Raw genomic sequence first — 22,449 nt, 5'->3', positions numbered from 1 at the left:
TAAATTTTTACAGAAATTTTCCAGGGAAATAAATTATTTGTTAAATTTTAAAAGGCTTGTTGTTTTCACCCTTTCTGTGCTACTTTTTATTCGAACCTAAACACGTAACAATAGAAAACAAAAAAAGCCTGTTTAGAGGGTTACTTCAATTACAGTTTGCTTTGTGACACCAATCAAAACTGGATTAAAACCATGAATTCCCCGAATTATCATCAGCTAGTTCATGTACCCACTAGGATAATAAAGATATCTGAATCACTAATTGGTCACAGCTATATATCAAGTATTGGATAATGAAATGATTCAATTCACATATATTCATTACAGAGCTGACATATATACATTGATCAGCAATTGAATCTTCTGATGAATGCATCTGTGAAAAGCACAGTATTGCTAAAGCTGGGTCACATGATAAAACGAGAGTCTCTAGAAGGGCCAGATTCACTTCTGGCAGAAAAGAATTTCCAGGAATGCAACCTTGGACCATTCCTTCTTTTTAACTGCTGATTATTGAAACCACGCGCACTATATTAGAGCAATAGCACGATTATTAAATAAGCAACTGTGGCAGCCATAATGGGACTAAGATAAGCAGTTTTTAATTTAGGAAGAACCAGATATTATAATACGTCCTCTGGTGAAATTCTAATGCGGATAGGACTTTTCATTCAGGACATGTGGCAATAATACAATTTTCAATATGACTGCCATAGTGACCATGTTGGACGACAAATCGGCACAATTTTCATTTAGGACCAACTCATGCATAAAATGGAAGTCTTTTAGCTACAACCCATACAAGGAAATCTCTCTCTCTCTCTCTCTCTCTCTCTCTCTCTCTCTCTCTCATGGTGTTGACACTTCAAGACGTCTAACCTAACTATTCAAAAACTAACAGGCCCCTGAAGTGTCCCCTCCCCTTTGTTTCAAAATTGAAAGGATTCAATATATGGATGTTCGCCTCACCCATCTGAATTTGTGGGTATACTTCCAAAAGAATAAAACATAATTTTGAGTTATAAAATATAGAACAAATATTTGAGATGGAGTTTTATTTAGTTTTAAAAGGGACATACTTGTTCAGATTCCTGTTTCCATGCTTCCAATCGCTTCGTCTTCATGTGTAAAGGATCATTGTTTCTTCCTCAGATAGTACACCCTACGGCTGATTTCCTCGCTTATTATGAAACCTAATAGCAAATCTTTGTCATGTATCGATTTTTGACCATTTCATGTTTGACCATTTCATGTTTGCAGTATGTGTGTTATTTTCTAATAAAAATGGTTTAACCCTATGATGTGTATACCTGTGTGGACTTGGATTTCCTTGGATCAAAGCTTGTTTTTCTTAAATTTTCTATCTTGCCTCTTAGCTCTATATCATTTTTTTTTTTCATTTGCAGCAATTCGAAATAGTGTGCCATATTTTTCTTGCAATAAAGTCACATAGGAAGAGATAGAGTTTTATGATCAGTCTTATCAGAAAGTTTGATTCCTATAAGTTGTGCCAGACTGAGAGTTGGAAGTACTGAGGTGGTTTCTTACTTAAACCCTGCTGAAAAGAAAAACACATTGACAAACGAAATTTTCAAGTCAAGGAATAATCGTCAGCTGTACAAGCAGCATTTTCCAAAGCTTCTACATTTTCCTTATCAGATAGGTCTTGACTTAACTATGGACGTAATTCTTGATCTCTTCAATTAATATAAGTTGTCTAAGGTTATCTTAGTCGTTATCGATATTTTTAACTGAGCACTACCTATGAAACAGTTTTTCTTTTTCGCTTGCAAATTCAATATTGGAATTGTCCAGTTTCTTTTCTACAATTCCTAAACGTTTGTGGATATGCCTCAGGTACCAGTTCATAACTCTTCATGATAGATTGTTTAACCACATCACATTTAGCACTTTGGACAGATGGTTTTCCTTTTATTTTTTCTTCTTCCACAGTACTAGAGTGTCTGCAAGTCAACTCTTGTTGGACAGGATGACATCTTAATAATTTATTAGTGGTTTTCACTGCTCAGCTCCTTTATCTGCAGGTAGATGCCATAGTATTAGTTTTTTCCCTCTTTCCTTTCATTATGGTATATAGTCAGTAATTCTTTCGTTTACTCCATACTTTTTTGTACATTTTAGTCCACACAATACATGGGTCTTACTTTTGTTCTGTTGAAATCTGATGCCCATTTATGAAATTGACCAGAGCTATTACCCCTTAGAATATTGACCTAATGTTTCTTTTTTCATATTATCAGTTGTCATCTATTGTATTGGGTTTAAATGAAAGGCATCAAACATCTTCATGAGATGAACGTTTTAAACACTATTTTTTTCAATATTTGTATTTGAACGCATATGTTGAAGTATCCATTGTTATTAAATTGTGAATGTTTCAAAATACTTTTATGCTATTTTGGTGGCTGGGAATACATAATAAATGATCATTGTTTGTTTCTTTCTTTTATTTTCTCAGCCTGTCTCATGGTCTCTCTCTCTCAGTCTGACTCTTTCAATATGTATGTCTCTCTGGCCCACTGTCTCGTTGTCTCATTTGCTCTGTCTGTCTGTCTGTCTGACTGTCTCTCTCATTGTCTATGCCACTCGCTCTCTCACTGTCTCTTGGTATTTCTGCCTTTCTCACTCTCACTTTTTCTCTTGCTCTCTCTTGCTGTCTCTTTTGCTCGACCATTCTATCTGTCTCGCTTGCTGTCTCACTCGCTTTCTCGCTTTCTCTTGTGCTGTCTCTGCTCGTGCTGTTTCGCGCGCTCTATCTGCCTCTCACTCGCTCTCTCGAACTCCATCTCTATCGTTCGTTCAAACCCTAATACAACACATTTGGACCGATTTTCATGAACCAAGTACATATCTACCGCGCTCCAAGACACCTATTGCAATGGAAAGAGCACAAAAACCGTCCTGTCTGTTCGTTCATTACCAGAAAACCATAACCACAACCCTAACCTACGATATACCTGTGTGAAATCACAAGAATTCAGTTTTCTCCCAAACCACTTTACCGACTTCATGAACGAAATACCTATCTTTCGAAACGCGTATTGCAGTGAAAAGTACATCAAAATTGAGATGTCCATTTATGCGTTATTATCCGAAAACCCTAACGTGTGAGATACACAAGGGAAATCACAAGAATTCAATTTTCTCCAAAACCACTTCATTGATTTTTGTGTACGAAGTACCTATAAAACGAGCTACACGAGCTAAGTATTGCAGCTAAAACGGCATCTAAATCGTAATATCTGTTTGTACGTTATTACCAGAAAACCTTAATCCTAACCCTGTTTACTTCCAAATACAAAGTATCTACTCTATTTACAACGCCAAACCCTAAATACATCGTTGGATTCGTAGTGTATACACTCTTTCCATACGCCAAACCCTAAATGCATCATTGGATTCATAGTGTATACACTCTTTCCATACGCCAAACCCTAAATACATCGTTGGATTCGTAGTGTATACACTCTTTCCATACGCCAAACCCTAAATACATCGTTGGATTCGTAGTGTATACACTCTTTCCATACGCCAAACCCTAAATGCATCATTGGATTCATAGTGTATACACTCTTTCCATACGCCAAACCCTAAATACATCGTTGGATTCATAGTGTATTACACTCTTTCCATATGCCAAACCCTAAATGCATCGTTGGATTCATAGTGTATACACTCTTTCCATACGCCAAACCCTAAATGCATCGTTGGATTCATAGTGTATACACTCTTTCCAAATGCCAAACCCTAAATATACATCGTTGGATTCATAGTGTATACACTCTTTCCAGGCGCTTGCACTTATCTCCCGATATTCATACCATCATTCCTCCAAATCAATGATTAAATAAATTTGGGGAACATTCTTTTGCTATCAGGGTCCAACTCTCTGGAATATTCTGCCTCGGAAACTAAAAAATAGTGAAACTGTGACATCTGTCAAGCTATTTTTCTCATGTATTCATTTCCCAAACATTTTGTCTCAGTATGTAGTATTTTCCATTTATCCAGAGACTATAATAATACTTGGATTTCTATTATTATTATTAGTAGTACATGTAGTAGTAGTAGTATTTGTGCATACTACTTATATTTCTGCTTTGCGCTGCACGTGTCCCTAACATGTTACACTGTAGTCTTGTTTTTGTGAATAAATGTATTTTTATTTAACATTTAAATGGAACTGATTGTCATTTAGTTTCTGTTACATTTCACTTTAGATTAAAAGAGCTTTTTATTATAGGAAGATGATTTTTGTAGCTTTCAGCACCTTTCCTATACTTAACCGCTCACATCATTATTTGTGCAATGGTAGCTCACCATGCAGTGTATTAAGTATTTTTAAGTAGACATGTGGGCCTTCTTCTTTAAGTCAATACAAACACTGCTGGGACTGAAATTTGATTGCATGTGTCGTAGTTAAATATTAATGTTTTAAGCATATGCCGTAAGAATTACTCAACCATCTGTCTTCGCCGAATTATGTGAATGTGAATGGCAACATTTTCCCATTAGATGTGTTACATCAATTAAAACCCAGATAGAGATGAAAATAAAATTCAGGATTTACTTCAAGATACATATATATCAGAACCAAAATTGAATGTTACCCACAAACAAGACAATAGTTCTATGAAACATTTCGTTTGTTCCATAAATCCTCAAGATTCTTTTAGTTAACAAGCAACCACAATTGCTTGTTCTATAAAAGTGATATTAGTGTAATTTTCATTCACTTAGTCAACAAACAGTATTTTCAGTCTTAAATCTGTTAGCATGCACTGCTTTTATATGTTGATTGCCTTTTATGTTTCAAAGTCATTCTCCTGTTCTCACCATAAAAGTAAGTCAGCATATATACATTGTATAAAGCTGCTGAAATAGACAACGCATTTTCCTCCATACAGGACCCACACAGTTGGGAGAAGTAGGCAGTTAAGGTTTGAAGTTGCAATTCGTGGGTAAAAAGGAGTGTGCGGTTCTTTTAGCCATTTCTACTTTTTTAACTATTGAATTTGAGAGGGAAAAAACATATGCAGTTATTGTCTGTGAATTTAGCATGGGTAAAACTCCAATCTTCCTGACTGATCATTACCAAGCCAACATAATGCAACAAATTAATTTTTTAAAGACTCTTTCCATGATCCTCACTCTAATAATTCAGAGCCCTTTATTCGCTATCATTCCTATGATGCAATATAGGAATTGAATAGCAATAGTTATATAGTGAAGTATGAACATTGTGATTCAGCAGAACATGCGAGGAGCCTCCAGTGAATTAAATACAACATGAAAACTTGTTTGCTTGCTCAATAGTAATCATGCATCTAAAATGATGTATCCCTAAGCATTAATTTTATTCCTACTAAATGCTTTCCGACCACTTTAACCCACTCCCCCCCCCAAAAAAAAAACTAAATGAATTGTATGGTTTGGAAGATCAACCGGTGTAGACATTCTGAAAATGGAACTTCCATCATATGACAAAGAACTTTCACACATGCATACAGGAAATTCAGCATTAAAAAGCACTAGTGGGATGAAGTGTGCTCACTTTTTGCAACTAGAATAACAAGAGACTTGCACGACACAAATCATATTGTGATTTTAACAAAATGCTTCAAGCTAGTTTTCTATAAGTTATAAGTGATAGATAGAAGTATACAAAGGAGTACATATTTTAGAAACTCAATATGTCTTCGTTCTGAAGAATACTGTCGATGGTGGAAATAGATAAAGCTTTTAATGTATTTATTGGTTATGAGTCTGGTCAACAAGACAAGTTGTTTCATACAAAGTAGTATACATGTGCTGCCAAGAAACTCAGTAGCCCAGGCTATCTTAAGGCCAGCTTTAGTTACTATAATTTAGCCATCTGGCCACTGATGACCCGCATATAGTAGTGTCTAGCACTAGAGCATCAAGATGCAGAATATGGCATGATATCCCACTCAGTTACATTATCCTGACACCAGGCGACCAGGCCATCATAGCATCTGAAAAAATAGTAGTCTTGTAGTCTTAAAATATATATATATATATATATATATATATATATATATATATATATATATATATATATATATATATATATATATATCACCATGACAGCCAATTCTGCACATCTGGTAATTCTGCGCAACTATATGTCATTTCTGTAAACATTGGATCACGTTATTTTGGGTCAAAAGTCCATTTTGTATCAAAAAAAGAACAATGGTACTTTAATTAAGAAAAGCGATATTCATAAAGTGTACAGAAATATTCCACATTTCGACTCGAAATGCATAGGAAAATGTGATTTCTAAATGTCAACATGAAGACCCACTCCATGACCTTCTTGAACCTATAACTCAGAAAATCCTATTTACTATGTATCTTTTAGACTCATACAAATAAATAAATTATTTAAAAGATGGAAATGTATACCTTAAAAAAATGTACATCTTCATCCATGTTTTTAATTTTGCAAGAAATTGTCCCACATGTACAAAATCATCTGCTACCCAACATGTCAACTTGCCACCAGAACGGAATTCTCGAGAAATTCCCTGGCATATAGCCTGTTTCTAAATTCTTTAGTAATTTTTCCCTATAAACAAGACATTGTAAATGCAGTACATCCTATTCATTGTTCTTTCTCTTCCACATAAAGGCTTATTTCTTTATAAAATGCTAAACTTTACTAATTTATTTACAAGATAAATATTACATCTCGTCATGAAAACATGAGGGTTGTTACCCCTGTGTCTAAAATTAATATTACTTTTAACAGAATATTCTGATGACAACTGCATCTTTTCAAATGGTAAGCACTGCAGTATTTTATTTTCGTCCATTGGTCGAATTCAGCATGCGTTTTGCTTCAGTACTGGAGATGGAAACCTAACGTGCACAGAAATGTCAGACAGCATACACCCCTCTTGAAATGGGAAATAAATTAATGACAGCAAATTATTTTGTTTCAATTATCATTTCCTATTATTAATTTAATGTCTAAAAAGACTATTGTAGGCCTGTGCATTCCATGTATAGTGACTAATATGGATTTTAATTTTGATGATGCACCTACTTTTGATACTTGTGGCAAGATAGTAGATATAAAATTATGACTGGAAACTGATAATTAAAAGAAAATAATTTTGTCTGATTCAGTTATTTCCCTATTGTAAGAAACACATTTCTTGGAGGCTTAGAATTATGACAATGTCAGGCCTACAAATATGGTCCTGTGTACATGGAAATAATAAAAGAAATATCAGATGATGTTAAATGTTTTATTAATTTTTTATTACACTGAAACAGTATTTAAAAAATCCACAATGTCTGAATACACCAGTTTAAAATCCAGCGATGTAAAAGAGTTCTAATATAACTAAGAAGGCCATTATTATTAGCTATATTTCATTTTTTGTTTAATAGATACAAAACCTATTAACAAGTCTTAGTTTAAATGCAAAAGTTCAAGTACCAAAAATGCAATTACTTAGAATAAAATTTTTAATTATGGTTACATTGAAATTAATGGTGTTTATAAATGACAATATAAATCATACACTCATCAGAGGCCGTCCAGGTATAGAGGTGTGTGTGTGTGTGAAAAAGTCTTGAAAAACTGTGGGACACTATGGGGACAATGGAGGTGAGGGAGTGGTAAAAAAAAATCTTGAAAAGGAGTGTAACTTTTATGGACTGCATCTTATCAACTTGAAATGGGATACCTCATATTTAAAACAGTATTAAATAGATACAGAATGAAATGATATCAAATTATGAAGAACACGGTACAACATGCCATTCATATAAATCACCATGTCAACCCAAAGGACAGATATAGTATGCATTTGTAGGCTGGGAAAAACCCTTTTATAGGGTTTGCAGGAAAGCCATATTCTTTTGGCTGTGACAAAAAGCCATACCTGAGTATTTCTAATGGTAAAATTGGAGTACAGTTACTACATTTATTGGTCTAAGTTGTTAAGCTTAATTCCTCAAATATTCATTTGCAAACATTCAATTAATGTAACTTTCACTGCATTGCTGTGTACAAAATTAAAGTCTGTAAAGTAATTTTAAGCTAAATACTGTATACATATTGAAAATGTGTTGACACATACAAGGAATGTACCTCAATAATTGTAATCCGCACCCACATATTTTCATCAGGGTTACATTGTACCACTATTTGAAAAGTTCATGTGGGACACTTAACACTCATACTCGCCGTACTCTTATATTAATGAACAGTCAAATTTACAATTGCAAAATGGCTTGCCGCCATGGTTAGAAAATCTCAGAGGCAACGTTTGGAATGAATATTGAAAATATATGCATTTCAAAACATGTTCAACCAGGTAAGTAAGTCATGAAACTACAATGTAATTTTATATATATATATATATATATATATATATATATATATATATATATATATATATATATATAATGGATATTTGTTGCCAAACAAATAATTTTTCTGGGAAATTCATCAGACTTAATTTTCACAAAACCATGAAAAGTCTGTCATTTGGATGACATTTTTTTAAGAAAATCAATAAATGAAATTTATGGTTTCCAAAAGTGGTTTACAGATGCAAAAGCAACATTCTGATATGCCTGTAGATATTGTTTACTTTGTTACTTGGCAGGAGGAACACATCCAATACCCACTGTTTTGTGCCCACAGCCAACCACTTTCTACCCAGCAAGCCACCAACATATTTTATGTGAGTTATTCTTTGGACAAAAATTATTGTCCATTCTTGGATATCTGTTTATCTTTCATATATTTATCAACATACATACAGATTTAGTGCTTTAAGCAATTACTGACTCAGGTACTACATACAAAGTGTGCACATATGATAATCTAATTTTTTAAACACTGACACTCTTTCCACAAGATTCTATCAAATTGAGTTTATTCATTATCCATTCCATATGTGTATGCTTTGCTTTTAATCTGGCTGCCATCACTGAAGTTTCGTCAGCAATCGGAAACAATCTGTATTATTATGCTTTTACATTTCCTTTTTTAAAAAGCTGACATAATTAAACAACATATTAATGATTATTCAATAACAGTCACATAAAATATGGTTGTAACAGATGCTGTTGCTACACAAGAGAAACTAGAATGGATCTCTATTAATTGCTCCTACAATATGGCAACATTATAACATTAGTAAACCAGTACTGCTTTGTTATGAGTGAAAACATGGGAACAACAGCAAGCATGATTAGAAATGTACACTCCTTTCAGTATCACTGTTTAATGAATTAGCAATACAAATAACATGTCTAGTACTAATAACTGGTGATTATTGTAAATTAATGTTGTTCAGGACTGAAGAATCCTGCTTGTGCTCTAACGGGACTAGTAGAAGTAACATTCTCTGTGTAAATCTGCAAGCTGTAGCAGGTACATAGCTATCAGTGGAGCATAACCTTGTTCCTCTCAATCAGAAGACTGACATCCAGCACTGGATCTAAACGATAAACACTTTCAGTCAGGAATTAACTATAAGGAAACACTGACTTTGTACCGAATTTCTCTTTAATTTACTAAAGTTACTAAAAAGATCTACAGTAATACAGATCTGTGGTTCCCCACCTAGAACTCCATTTTGAAGGATTTTATTATGCTGTTCTGATTAACTAATTACTTCTAGGTTTTTCTCCCAACTGTCAGCACCATGTCAAAAGGTATAACTGAGGATGAAATTTAACAAGAAAAGTTTGTTTAATGAAATGGTTGATGTTTCTTTCTTAATATTATTTCTTATATTTTGGGTTCAAAATTTGACAGAACCTTTTGAAAACAGTCTGCTGACCAATACTACTACCTGCAAAAACCTTCTGGGTTTGCAAAAGTCTGGTTAAGGAAAAAAAGAATTAATCATCTGATGTGGAGCTTTGGAAACTAGATGTAGCAGCCTGGCCATAAAAGTCAATCCATGACATTAATTGCAACTTAATGTCAAGCTGCCAGTCTGTGACTTTGTGTTTTTCATCTTCCAAAAAATAATGAAATATGTGTATTTATTTACAATAGCAAAAATCTGAACAAGTCAACAGTAAATATTTTATCCTTGGAACTGCTTTTCTTTAAATAAATTTCTAAATCCCAGCTGAATTATTCAAAACTGACCGAAGGAAAGCAAAAATTTACAATTTGTTATACTTCCCTACAAAAAATGTCTTAACATCATTACAGTCATACCCCCTTTATGATTTTAGTCATCATTATTTTTTGTCTTTTTTCATGAATAATTGAAGTTGAAAAAGAAAAATCAATGGATGTATGTGTACACATATACGTTGTATTATTTCCTTGTGGACACTTCCATGGAAGATATTTCACTGACCCACCCACCCCCCTTACATTTGTATATGACTTAGAAAAAATATATTTAAATTCTGTTTCCCATATTTAAGTCCTAAAAACTAAATATTGGTTTTCATAAAACATATCTCCCCCAGCCACTTTTGTAGTAGGTACTGAGATCATGTGAAAGACTGTACCATAGTTCAATCTGAACTAACAAGGCACAATGAGGTCAATCGGACCATTGAAATGTGTGATCTTGAACATGTTCACATGAGTAATTTCAACAAATAGTCTTCAAAATGTACAAGTTATTCAAAAGTTACAGCCGGGACATGACTGCATTAAGCCATTCTGAGCTGCAGCTGTGACAATGACCTTCAGGGTTTCTGGATGGGAGTCTATGCAACACACGGCCTTATTCATGTGAATAATGCCACCAAATATTTTTGAAAGCACACGTCACAAAAACGTTGCAGTTTGGGCAAGCTTAATTTGAACTTTCACACAGTGGGACTTGGATATCCAGAGCTCAGACTTGTATGTGACATACCACCATGCTGATATAAATAATTCCACCAAATAGTATTGCAAACCAATGAGAAAGATGGCTTCTTTTGACTTTTAGCCTTCTCTGTGTCATCAAGGCAAGATAGTTGACACTCTGACTTTGAGATGAATCTCGATAACAAATTCTGTTAAAGACCATTGAAGCATTTTGGAGCTATGACCTGGATACATAAGCGTGACAGCTGGACAGATGGAATAATATAAAACAATGTCTTTCCCAGAAAAATGGAATGGATGAGTGAAAATAATGGCAGATGAATGATTTTATTTAGCAACCAGAACATGAATTTCTTGTTTTTTAATTTTTATGAAGGAATCAGATTCTTTTCAGATCATTCCAGAACAGTAATCCTTTTTAAAATATAATAAATGAACTAGTTATGGCATTTAAGATTAAATGTAACTTATTAGGAATTGTTATGATAATAGATTTTGTGTGGCTCTCATCAAGAGAGGTAATGGCAATTTTTTTCTTTCTGCGCCGACTTTTTCACTTTTGAAGACATTTTGGTGAAATTAGGAACAGTTACAGAGCTAAGTGAATTACATCGAAGAGTGTTGTAAAATCAATTTTATGCTGCCAAATACTAACATAAAGATTATGGAAAATACTCAAATATATCGTTCTTTAATCACTAGAAAGTAATTCATATAGTAACAATAATACTGACATTTGTGTGTAAGATCATGGAAGCATACTGGTAGTTTCACTGATTGTAATTCAGAAATGTAACTCATTTTCAATCAGCATAACAGTGTGTCATTATTCATATCAAGCTATATCTATTATTGTTATTAAAACTGTTAAAGTCAAGCAGCACTAACTTATAGTAATCTTGATAAAAAAAATGAAACATCTGAAATACCAGCAATCATAAAAAAATTCTGTGTTTGTGTTCAGAAATGATCATCCATTACTCATAACCACACCCAATTTTCTTTCTAACTTGCAGAGAAATGTAGTAAATTTGTCATATCTTACAGTTTGATTTTTCAGTGATATAATACAGAGACAAACAGTCTCCATTAAATTATATACCTTGTAATGAAGCAAAACTGAACAATGTTGATAAAGTGAAAAAAAAAAAATCAGCAATTTAAACTATACAAAGTGATTTTAAAAAAGTAAAATAAAATCAAAGTGCTGTCAACAATGCTCATTACATTGACAAATGCTGCCTCTAACTTGCATAATCTATCTTCAGACCAAAACTTGCCTTAACTGCATTCAAATACATGAAATTGGAGTGTTATCCATACAACTGAACCTGAATGATCGCAGTGAAAGTGTGCAGTATCCAGTGTGTTAAGGAAACACAAAAACTTAACATCCACATGAACCTTCATCATTATGATTAGCTTACCCGAAAAATCAACTGTTATCTAGTAGTACAGCATTTCTCTTGGCCTTTGATGATGTAATCCTTCTGGAAATGCCCACTGCCTTTAATGGACCACTGAACAAACAAAATAAGAAATGTATTGCATTAGATGTCTGCACACCTTACATCTCAATGGTCGAAACAAAAAGGGATCAAAACATACCCATCTTACACAATTTATTTCACTGGAAAAAGCAAATGTCACATTTAATTGCAACAGAGGTACCAGGTATATTTATAACTATTAGAAACACCAGGTCACCACTATTTACATCAGAGTTCACTTGAAGTCAGTAGTCAGAAATTAGTCCTTACCTACTTAACACATACACTGGTTCAACAGCGTAATTATATTATATGTTTATTGACTGGAAATAATTTTATTTACTCTTTGGAGCAGTGTCACTTTGGGACAGCTGTCTGTAAGTTGGAAGCAGTGGAGTCAGTGAAAAGGCAACTTTCTGAATCAAAACTGTGATGTCACAGTTCTGAGTGCTTTGATTTCATCTGGGACATCCCAATATTGTCTATTTCTAAGTTTTGGGGATTTGAAATCACATGAAATGGAATACAAAGGTCAGTTGTTACATACCACCTGTACACTTCACTGCCAATTTATCTAGGATATAGACAGCATTAAATTCAGAATATTTGCCATATTTTAAGCAAGCGCACGTGTGTGTGTGTCCCTCTACAATTTACTGTTCTTTTTTATTGACCCTCTGATCAAGTTGTTTTTAATTTCGTTGGGTTTTTCCGCACAGAAATTGGCATTGAAACTTTAGCTTCTGTCAAAATAAATCCCCGAATACAATCAGAACACAGTATATGTATGCATTACATAGTAAATATTCTGGCTGAATCAACACATCCAAGCTCAGAGCGGTAGAAACAAGTTAGAGAACCACTTTTGGCCTTATTACAAAATATGCTGACATTAATCTGTGTGCAAATATTTTTTTACGGTTTGCAACTTACTACTAGAGTCAAATTATTCATACCTGGGATTTATTTTCAATTTAATCTTGACAGTATATCCCCTGACTTACCGATGCTAGCTCTAGTTGATCAGACGAACAAAAGTTTGATTAATACCATTCATGACGCCAAGAAAGAATTTAGTAAAGATGGTGCATCTCATGTGTGGTCGACGTTCAAAATCATACGCAACACCGATGGTGTCGACAAAGTCGTCGATGTTACAATGAATGATAAACGAGCGGCAACGATTATTAATTATCACGACGATCAAAAATATTTTTCAGAGTAAAGTTTATTGTATTAGAAGAAACAAACAATACTTGGATTATCAGTGACAAACGTGACCCTGTCCTTCACAATGAAATCATTGCCGTATTAAGTAAAAATTCCAAACCAGGAATGTTGACTGGTATTGACAAACCGTATTATGAAAGGGCGTATCCTGTAACTGCAGTTATTTATGGAATTTATCCGATAAATGATAAACCCTGCATTAATAATCTAAAGCTGATGAAATTTTAAAAAATAAATTGTGTAGCCGAACGAGTAACGGAACCTTTCACAAACACGATAACTGGAAACGGTTTAACGGATAAAATCTGTAAAATAATAAATTAATGGGGACAACTAGTTAAAGATACCGGAGCATCTGTTAAAGACGTCGCTGAATTAGGAAAGAAATTAAAATTTCCAATAATAGTAAGAACGATAACCGTAGAGATTTTATCCGAATCAAAGTATACATCGAAAGGAGCTTCGATTGATCATAATGCGCATGCTTAAACTAATGCAGTAACAATATTTCCACGAAATCGAATTGTAAATTGTATCAAGGAGATATAACGAAATAAGTAAAATTAATCTTTTATCCGTGTGGCTGTTTCAAAGTTCGGATAATGAAAATTATTATCAGTTTGTACGGCCTAATGGAGATATTTATCGTACAGAATCTATCCAAGAAGAAATGTAAAATCTTGCGCTGAAATATACCCATGACCCTGACGATTTCAGGGCTGAACAATTACTGAGTAATTGTTTTACCGTTCCGTCAGTTGCTGCTCAATTCGTGGAAACCAATACGATTGGATTTTCTTGAAGAAATACAACGCAGTTGTGTCGAATACGGACACGGTGAATTATGGAATACTAAATACGATTATAGATATCTTATTTCAGTTGATATGTCTGCATATTATCCTGGAAGTTTTCTTGGAATAGGAGAGTATTCTAAGTAGTTTGAGCTATTTGGACATCCCAATAACGAAATGACCAGAGTATCGATAAATGGACCATTACCGGATTTTGACCTGACTGGAATCGCTTGTATCGAGTCATTTAAATTTTCCGAAAATCTTCATCCGATTTGTTATGTCTGGTTTGGCAAACATTTTTCAGAAAAAAATGTGTGTACCAACAGTACTATTACGGTATACGCTCGATGTAACAATACTAGTATTGTTAACAGTAAGTGAAGCAATTATATCGTATCGTCCGCAGAAGGAAGTTTGGTTACCACAACAAAAGAAATATTCCGTTGATGAAAATCCTGATATGACTGATTTTGAAAATAAAATCACAAAAGATCTTGGCCGAAAAATAATCGGTAAATTTACCCATACGATCATAAACGACATTGCATAAGACTGCTTATAGATGATGCTGAACTCGATTTTATAATTGCTGATACAACGAACAGAAATGCGTTTATTAGTCGAGAAACAGTTTTTCTGCCAAATGGAACTAAATTAGGTACAATTGAGAGTTATATTGATGGTGAGTCACCACAGTTTACTCATTTAAGATCTTCAGTGCTCGCGTACGTTTCGATAAATCTATTACCAATGATAAATAGAGTTTCCAAGTTTTGCTGTCAGAGTCGCCACGGATTCATTTTATATCAACAAGAATACAGGATTGCTAGAACAACTATATATCTGTACTTGTGCTTCATGGGGTGAATGGAGAATAAAACAAGAAAATATACTTAACTATTCTGAATATTAAATCATGCACTTATCATAAAATCTTTCAGTGGAAGGGCGATAAATGTACTCCTGAACGAATGGGCGAGAAATATATTCCAGTGATTATTGTTTGGGATTAAATATACACCGTTTCATTAGAAACGTTAAAAAATTCCTTGATTGGTTATTGACAAAAGATACTGCTGTAATAATGTGTGGCGATCATGGTCAACCACCACCTTTTGTTGGGTTCTCTACACATGAATAGTTAAAGAATTTTGTGGATTATTATGAAGAAATAACTGATGATCATAGAGCACTTGATCCAGAATTAAGAGAGTTTAAGATTTCTTAATCAGACTAGAACCGAATAAAGTTCAATGTGAAATAATGCGTGAAATAATTTCAGAAACTCCCATTAAATGTTTTTGGAATTTATGGAGACCAAATGATTTGATAGTGGCAAGTAGAAAGATAGTTCGTGATACACTTCAACAACAATCATTTACGTTTCATACAGAAAATTTTCAAATCTACCCGTACCATTGCGTTATCTACCGGTTGATACGCGATGGCAGAATATCGACGTTGATATACCAGGATCATCAGAAAAACAAAATCTTGTATTAAATGATATTGTCTTAGTTCCTGTCAGCGTTGTTGAGAGCGCATTAACTATGGACAAAACTCCGTGGACGCTATGATACGCAATGACAATTCATTCATCACAAGGATTACCCATCTCTGGTACAAATGTTTGGATCGTCGATGATCGTATCGAATGGTCAAACTTAGTTTATCTCGCAGTGTCTCGAGTCAGAAGAATATCTCAGCTGCGAAGAATTGTCATAGACTTTACAGAAACTACTGGTAATAGCGATGTTATTGACAATGATATAGTAAGAAAAAAATAGTTATAAACAGTGTGACAAAAAAGTAAACGCGACTTTGATCTCATGCTGAATATATCATGATATTGAAACAACAGCAAAATTATCGTTGTACGAGCTGTAACACAGTAATTTTGTGGTAGTATTCAAATAATAATCCAAGCCAATTTACCGTAGACAGAATTAATATTAATTTTGATCATACACACGTTAAATGACGTTTTCCAATTTTAATAGTATCATATGGCCAAAAAATATCTGTTTGATGAACTTCATTAGGAGTGCTGACACTGAAATGTGAATGCTGAAATCGTTTAGGTGGTGGTAAGTAAACTTGCCATATTGCAAGTCATGCTAACCATTTTGCAGCAACAGAACATGTAACATTTTCTGCATCTGCTAGTTTTCTAATCGCTGCTCTACCTTTCCAATATCCTTTTGGGCTATAATAAATCGATTCCATTATTTCAATAATCGGATGATTAATTACTGGCTCCAAATAATAATTTACCTTTCAGGGCAGATCTTACAAAAGCAATTAGCTAATGATTCTCTGAAAGATTTTATATATATATAATTTAATGCATGAATTAGTTTAACGTCTGCTATGAACCGTTGTTGAAGATCTTTACTTTTATTAGCTACATCATAAGCATGACACGCTCGGGCAATATCATTTATAGGATATTCACCAGGTTTTGGTTGATCTTGTTCGTCAAATAAAATATCATGTCGGGTACCGGGACCGCAATAATTATATCCTGGAAAGTGTTTTTCTCCTGGATATTTAGCCCATGGAGTTCCTGGTAATTTAGCTACTGAAGCGGCAGCATCACCATCGATATTATTATTAGAAATAAATTAGGATTTAATTGCACCATATTTTATACATTTACCTGTAAGTGCACGTTTTCTATTTTTTGTCATTATTGTCGCTAGTCCACGAGTGAGTATGGATGCTCTATATTGAATGCATTATAAATTCATATTATTTATTGTATTTGTATAACACGGATGTCATTAATTTTTCGGCGACACCAAAGCGCAAGCCAGTCTAGCATCATCCAGCATTACCAAATTCCATCAGAATGATAATAATAGGTCCGTCCGGATCGGGGAAAACACAATTGTTACTCAACCTAATAATGAGATGCCTCAAGTGGGATAAGTTGTATTTAGTAGCACAATCCGTTGATGACCAGCGGTGTTATGATGTGCTTAAATATTTTTATGAAAACGCAAAATTGTAAATGAAGACGGCGATGATGTTATTAATTTTATAACTGATATTGATGAAGCACCGTCCGCGGATGAACTTCTAACGGGTTTATAAAAAAAATTCAGTTGTATACGATGATGTTATGCCTGACAAACAAACAAATCCAGCTCGAATATTTTCTCGAGGTAGGCATTATAACACTGATGTAATTTATGTTACTCGACAATATACACAAATTCCGAAAGTTATCAGAGATAATTGCAACGTATTAGTTGTGTTTAACGATGTTGATACACATACATCAGGAAATATTCATCAAACTTGGTGCAGCGGAGACTTTGGATATCATTAAATTAAAAAACTTCTTTGCACAAGCGCAAGCTACCCCGCACGGATTTATAACATTAAATTTACATGACCCCAGGTCGCGATATGGTATAGGACTTGATAAAATATTTGGATGAAAGACTAATAATTATAGCAACAGAGAGGGAGAACGATCTCAGTAAGACGTACTGTGGTAAGCAAGACGCGCATACCTTTTCTTAATACAAAAAAGACACTAACAACAAAAACAAAGCAACAAAATAAACTAACCCAATTAGAGAAACTCTCGGCAAGTTAGAGGCTTTGGTTTGGCGTTATTGACCTTATATTTTCATTTTCGTAATAAGATTTATTTTTTTCCAAAAATAACGTTCAAGCAAAAGGTCTGTTCACCCTCTCTGCTGCTGTTCTTAATATATGTCATCATATTAATTATATAATGTCATTTATATTTACCACCACGTCGGCCAATTCTGCGCGTCGGTAATTCTGCGCAACGATACGTCTTTCTGTAAACATTGGATCTCGTGTTATTTTGGGTCAAAAATCCATTTTTTATAAAGAAAGAACGATGGCACTTTAATTAGGAAAAGTAATATTCATAAAGTGTACAAAAATATCCGGTATTTCGACTCGAAATGCATATGAAAATGTGATTTCTAAATGTCAACATGAAGATCCACTCCATGACCTTCTTGAACTGTCAACTCAGAAAATCCAATTTACTATGTATCTTTTAGAATCATACAAATAAATACATTATATGAAAGATGGACATGTATACCTTAAAACAATACTGCATTTTAATCCAAGTTCCCATTTTTGCAATAAGTTGTCCCAGACGTACAAAATCGTATGCTGCCCAACCTGTCAACTTGCCGCTAGAATATAAATTCTCAAGAAATTCACCAGCGTATAGTCTGTTTCTAAATTCTTTAGTACTTTTTCCGCATCAGCAAGACGTTGTAAACACGTTACATCCTATTCATTGTTGTTTCTCTTCCTCATAATAGATTTTTTTTTAAATATAATTGTACGTTAATGACACCCAAATATATAAATCTATACAAATCTAGCCACCCAACTGAAGTTGATGCTACCATCCAAGGTGTAGAGAGGTGCATTTCTGATGTGAACTCATGGATGACATGTAACAAGCTGCTGATGAATGATGATTAAAACTGAGGCCATTCTGATCACAACAAAAAGACTTTCTCATTCACATCCTTTACCTCAAACAATAAATATCAGCAACACCAACATTAAATTCACACAATCATTATGAAACCTAGGTGCTACTCTGGACAGTACTCTCACATTGCACCAACATGTCATGAACATATGCAAGGCTGCATATCTTGAGCTGAGACTCATCAGCTCAATTCGCAAATATCTTTCAGTTGATGCCACTAAAACACTTGTGTGTTCAATAGTACTTTCAAGACTGGACTATTGTAACTCAATTCTGTCTGGTTCATCTCAATATATACTCCAGAAACTTCAAAAAGTTCAAAACACAGCTGCTCAGATCATTCTTAGAGTACCACGATCAGAGCACACCTCCCCGCTGCTCTGTACCCTACACTGGCTATCCATTCGATCCAGAATCAAACACAAAATTTGTTCTCTGTGCTACGTTTCACTGTCGGACTCTAGTCCAACATACCTATCCGACCTCACTCACGTGTATACACTTCTGACAATCGTATACTCATTATTCCCACTATCAAAACAAAGTCATATGGACAGCGTTCTTTTGCATACCAGGGTCCAGCAAAGTGAAATGAATTGTCCATTGAACGTGGACACAAAGACAGTGATCACATTCAAGAGGGCTCTCAAAAAAATCACTTATTTCGACTGTAGAACAAACTAAAAGACTTAATATTGTTTCCTACCTTAAATATTCTCAGCATGTTTTTTAAAATGTTTTCTAATTTCATGGTGTTTGTTTTTGTAATCATTACATGTTTTTTTTATCTTATAGGTGTTGTGCAATATTGTAAAGCGCGTACAGCTTCTAAAGATTAGGCACTATACAAAGTCCTCATTATTATTATTATTATTATTATTATTTTATATAAAATGTTGAACTTTACTAACATTTTTACAAGATCGGTTTTGTTTGCTTAATATATCCTGCCATTTATTGGCATTATGACATTCAGTTTTGTAAAACTAGCTATAAATCTGAACTATGCATTTAGTTACCTCAAAAGAAGCTTTTTATCTACGCAGATTAGCAAGCTACAATGATCGGTCCCTCAGTCATTACGAGAACTCGCGGGACAAATCTAGCTGTCCATAGAACACAATTAATTTTACTATATTTTCTCCACATTTGTTTCTCGGTACTTACCTTTCCACTGTGTGACAATCAATACAAATCATATGTTAATCTAAAACACCTTCAAAGATGACTTTACGGTGAAGTTCTTGTCAAATGTTGACCTGCTCTTTTTTCAGATGCTGGACTGTCAATATAGCAGCATGTAAACAGAACACAGATTTCACTTCCGGATCATTACCAATGCCTTATTACTCACTGTGCACTGTCGCCGAAATACACATGGACAACCACACCCTGAGCTCATATTCTCAAAGAATAAACAACAATTTTTAAATCCCTACCAAAATGCATTAAAAAAAAAAAAAACTCTTCTATCACCACCAAAATGAGAGAGGAAAAAATGTTCTAAAAATAAAACTACATTCGTGGTACTGAACTGGAAGTACTAACTGTGGCATAATTCCAGCAAAGACTGATTGTTCGAGGCTGATAACCAGAAATGGGTTGCTATTATACCTCCATATTCAGCCATGGTTTCGAATTAGCCTATATTCCAAATAGCTATCCTAACGCTAATTGGTGCTGTTGGGGATAGGAAAAAGAGAGGGATTCCTCTATTCAGTCAGCAGTCAGATTTTCTCTCCTTTGAATGAACGAACTCCGTAGCCTTGGGAATGCATCCAGAAGAGAAGCCATTCAAATGTGAAGTGTGTTATAAACTGTTCGGTAACAAAGGAAATCTCCAGATGCACACAAAGATCCACGCAGGTGAGAAACCATTAAAATGTAAAATTTGTGATAAAATGTTTAATTCGTACAAGGATGTGAAGAATCACTCAAGGATACATACTGGAGAAAAAACACTAACATGTGACATTTGTTTTAAAACGTTTAATTCAAGTAGTCGTTTGAACGAGCACATGAGGGTGCATACAGGAGATAAACCATTCAAATGTGAAATATGTGCTAAAGCATTTAGTGTGGGTGGAAATTTAAAGGTGCATATGAGAATACATACTGGAGAGAAACCATTCAAATGCGAAGTTTGTGATAGAAGTTTTAGTCAGAAGGGCGATTTGAAAATGCACGAGAGGATACATACTGGAGAAAAAACATTCAAATGTGACCTTTGTTTAAAAATGTTTAATTCGAGTGGTCATTTGAATAAGCACATCAGGACGCATACTGGAGAGAGACCATTCAAATGCGAAGTTTGTGATCGAAGGTTTAGTCAGCGTGGACATCTAAACGTGCACATAAGGACACATACTGGAGAGAAGCCATTCAAATGTGAAGTTTGTGCTAGAAGGTTTCGTCAGGGTCATAGGCTCAAGGTACACATGAGGACACATACTGGAGAAATACCATTCAGGTGTAAGATTTGTGATAAAAAGTTTCGCCAGAGTGAAAGTTTTAAATGGCATATGCGGTTACACACAGGAGAGGAACCATTCAGATGCGAAGTTTGTAGTAAAAGGTTTAACCAAAGGGGTGCTTTAAAGGTGCATCAGAGAATACATACTGGAGAGAAATCATTCAAATGTGATGTTTGTTTCAAAACTTTTCCTTGGAGTTGTCGTTTTCAAGGGCACTTGAGGATGCATTCTGGAGAAAAACCATTCAAATGTGTGGTGTGTGACAAAAAATTTAGTCTGAGTGGAAATTTAAGAGTGCATATGAGGATACACACCGGAGAAAAACCGTTCAAATGTGAAGTTTGTGATAAAAGTTTTGGTTATAGTGGTGGTTTAAAGAGGCACAAGAAGGTACACACTGGAGAGAAACATTTTAAATGTTAAGTTTGTGATAAATTGTTTAATCAGAGTCAATATTTGAGAGCGCATATGACTGTACATAATGTGAAAAAGCCCATTAAGTTATGAGTTACATGATAAAAATGTTTACATCTAGTTGTCGTGGTGATTTGAACAAGCCATCATGGATACGTTTGGCAAAGAAACTGATCAGAGGTGAAGTTTGTGATAAAAAATGTTTTGATTGTTGTTGAAGGTGCAGGTTATAAACTGGATAAAACATTGTAAAATTTGTGGTTCCAGGTGTAGTCAAGGTCGAATTTAAACATTGCGTATACAGGACTTAGAAGTTTTTTCAAGCACATGTATTTGAGATGTGAGTTGCAAGAGTTATTTATACCTGTCCTCCTTTTGCTCAACACATTTTCCAGCTCACTACTTGCACACTTGGTACAATCCACCAGTGCAAACACAAGCTTTCAGGGTTAAAATGAGGTCAAATCCTGGAAATATTCCTTTTGTAGTGAAAACAACTGGTTTAAAACCATTCTAACATATGGTACCTTAGATATAAAACAAGAGATAGAGTTTGTAACTCAAGAAATTTAAGTCTTGTGTCTAGCTCACCATTGAATAATGGTATTCAGATTTGTCATGACACCAGTTAGTAACCTATGCATCAGTTTTAATGTTAAGAAAATGCTTCCTTTCAACTAACTGTCAC

The 22,449-nt window shown here is 34.3% G+C and overlaps 1 long non-coding RNA gene across 1 annotated transcript; it reads right to left on the bottom strand.

Moving 5' to 3' along the window:
• Positions 1 to 7,284: 7,284 nt before the first annotated feature.
• Positions 7,285 to 21,435, bottom strand: LOC149776618 (uncharacterized). The gene is made up of 3 exons (XR_016416077.1): positions 20,041 to 21,435; positions 12,283 to 12,375; positions 7,285 to 9,509 (listed from the first exon to the last, which is right to left on the bottom strand). It is a non-coding gene; the product is annotated as an uncharacterized LOC149776618 (long non-coding RNA).
• Between the last annotated feature and the right edge of the window lie 1,014 nt (positions 21,436 to 22,449).

The sequence above is a fragment of the Sinohyriopsis cumingii genome, chromosome 18 (assembly GCF_028554795.1).
Source record: "Sinohyriopsis cumingii isolate HCF-2022 chromosome 18, ASM2855479v2, whole genome shotgun sequence".
Taxonomy (NCBI): Eukaryota; Metazoa; Mollusca; class Bivalvia; order Unionida; family Unionidae; genus Sinohyriopsis; species Sinohyriopsis cumingii.
The sequence above is the reverse complement of the archived record's forward strand: the minus strand, read 5'-3'. Positions and strand labels throughout refer to the sequence as shown.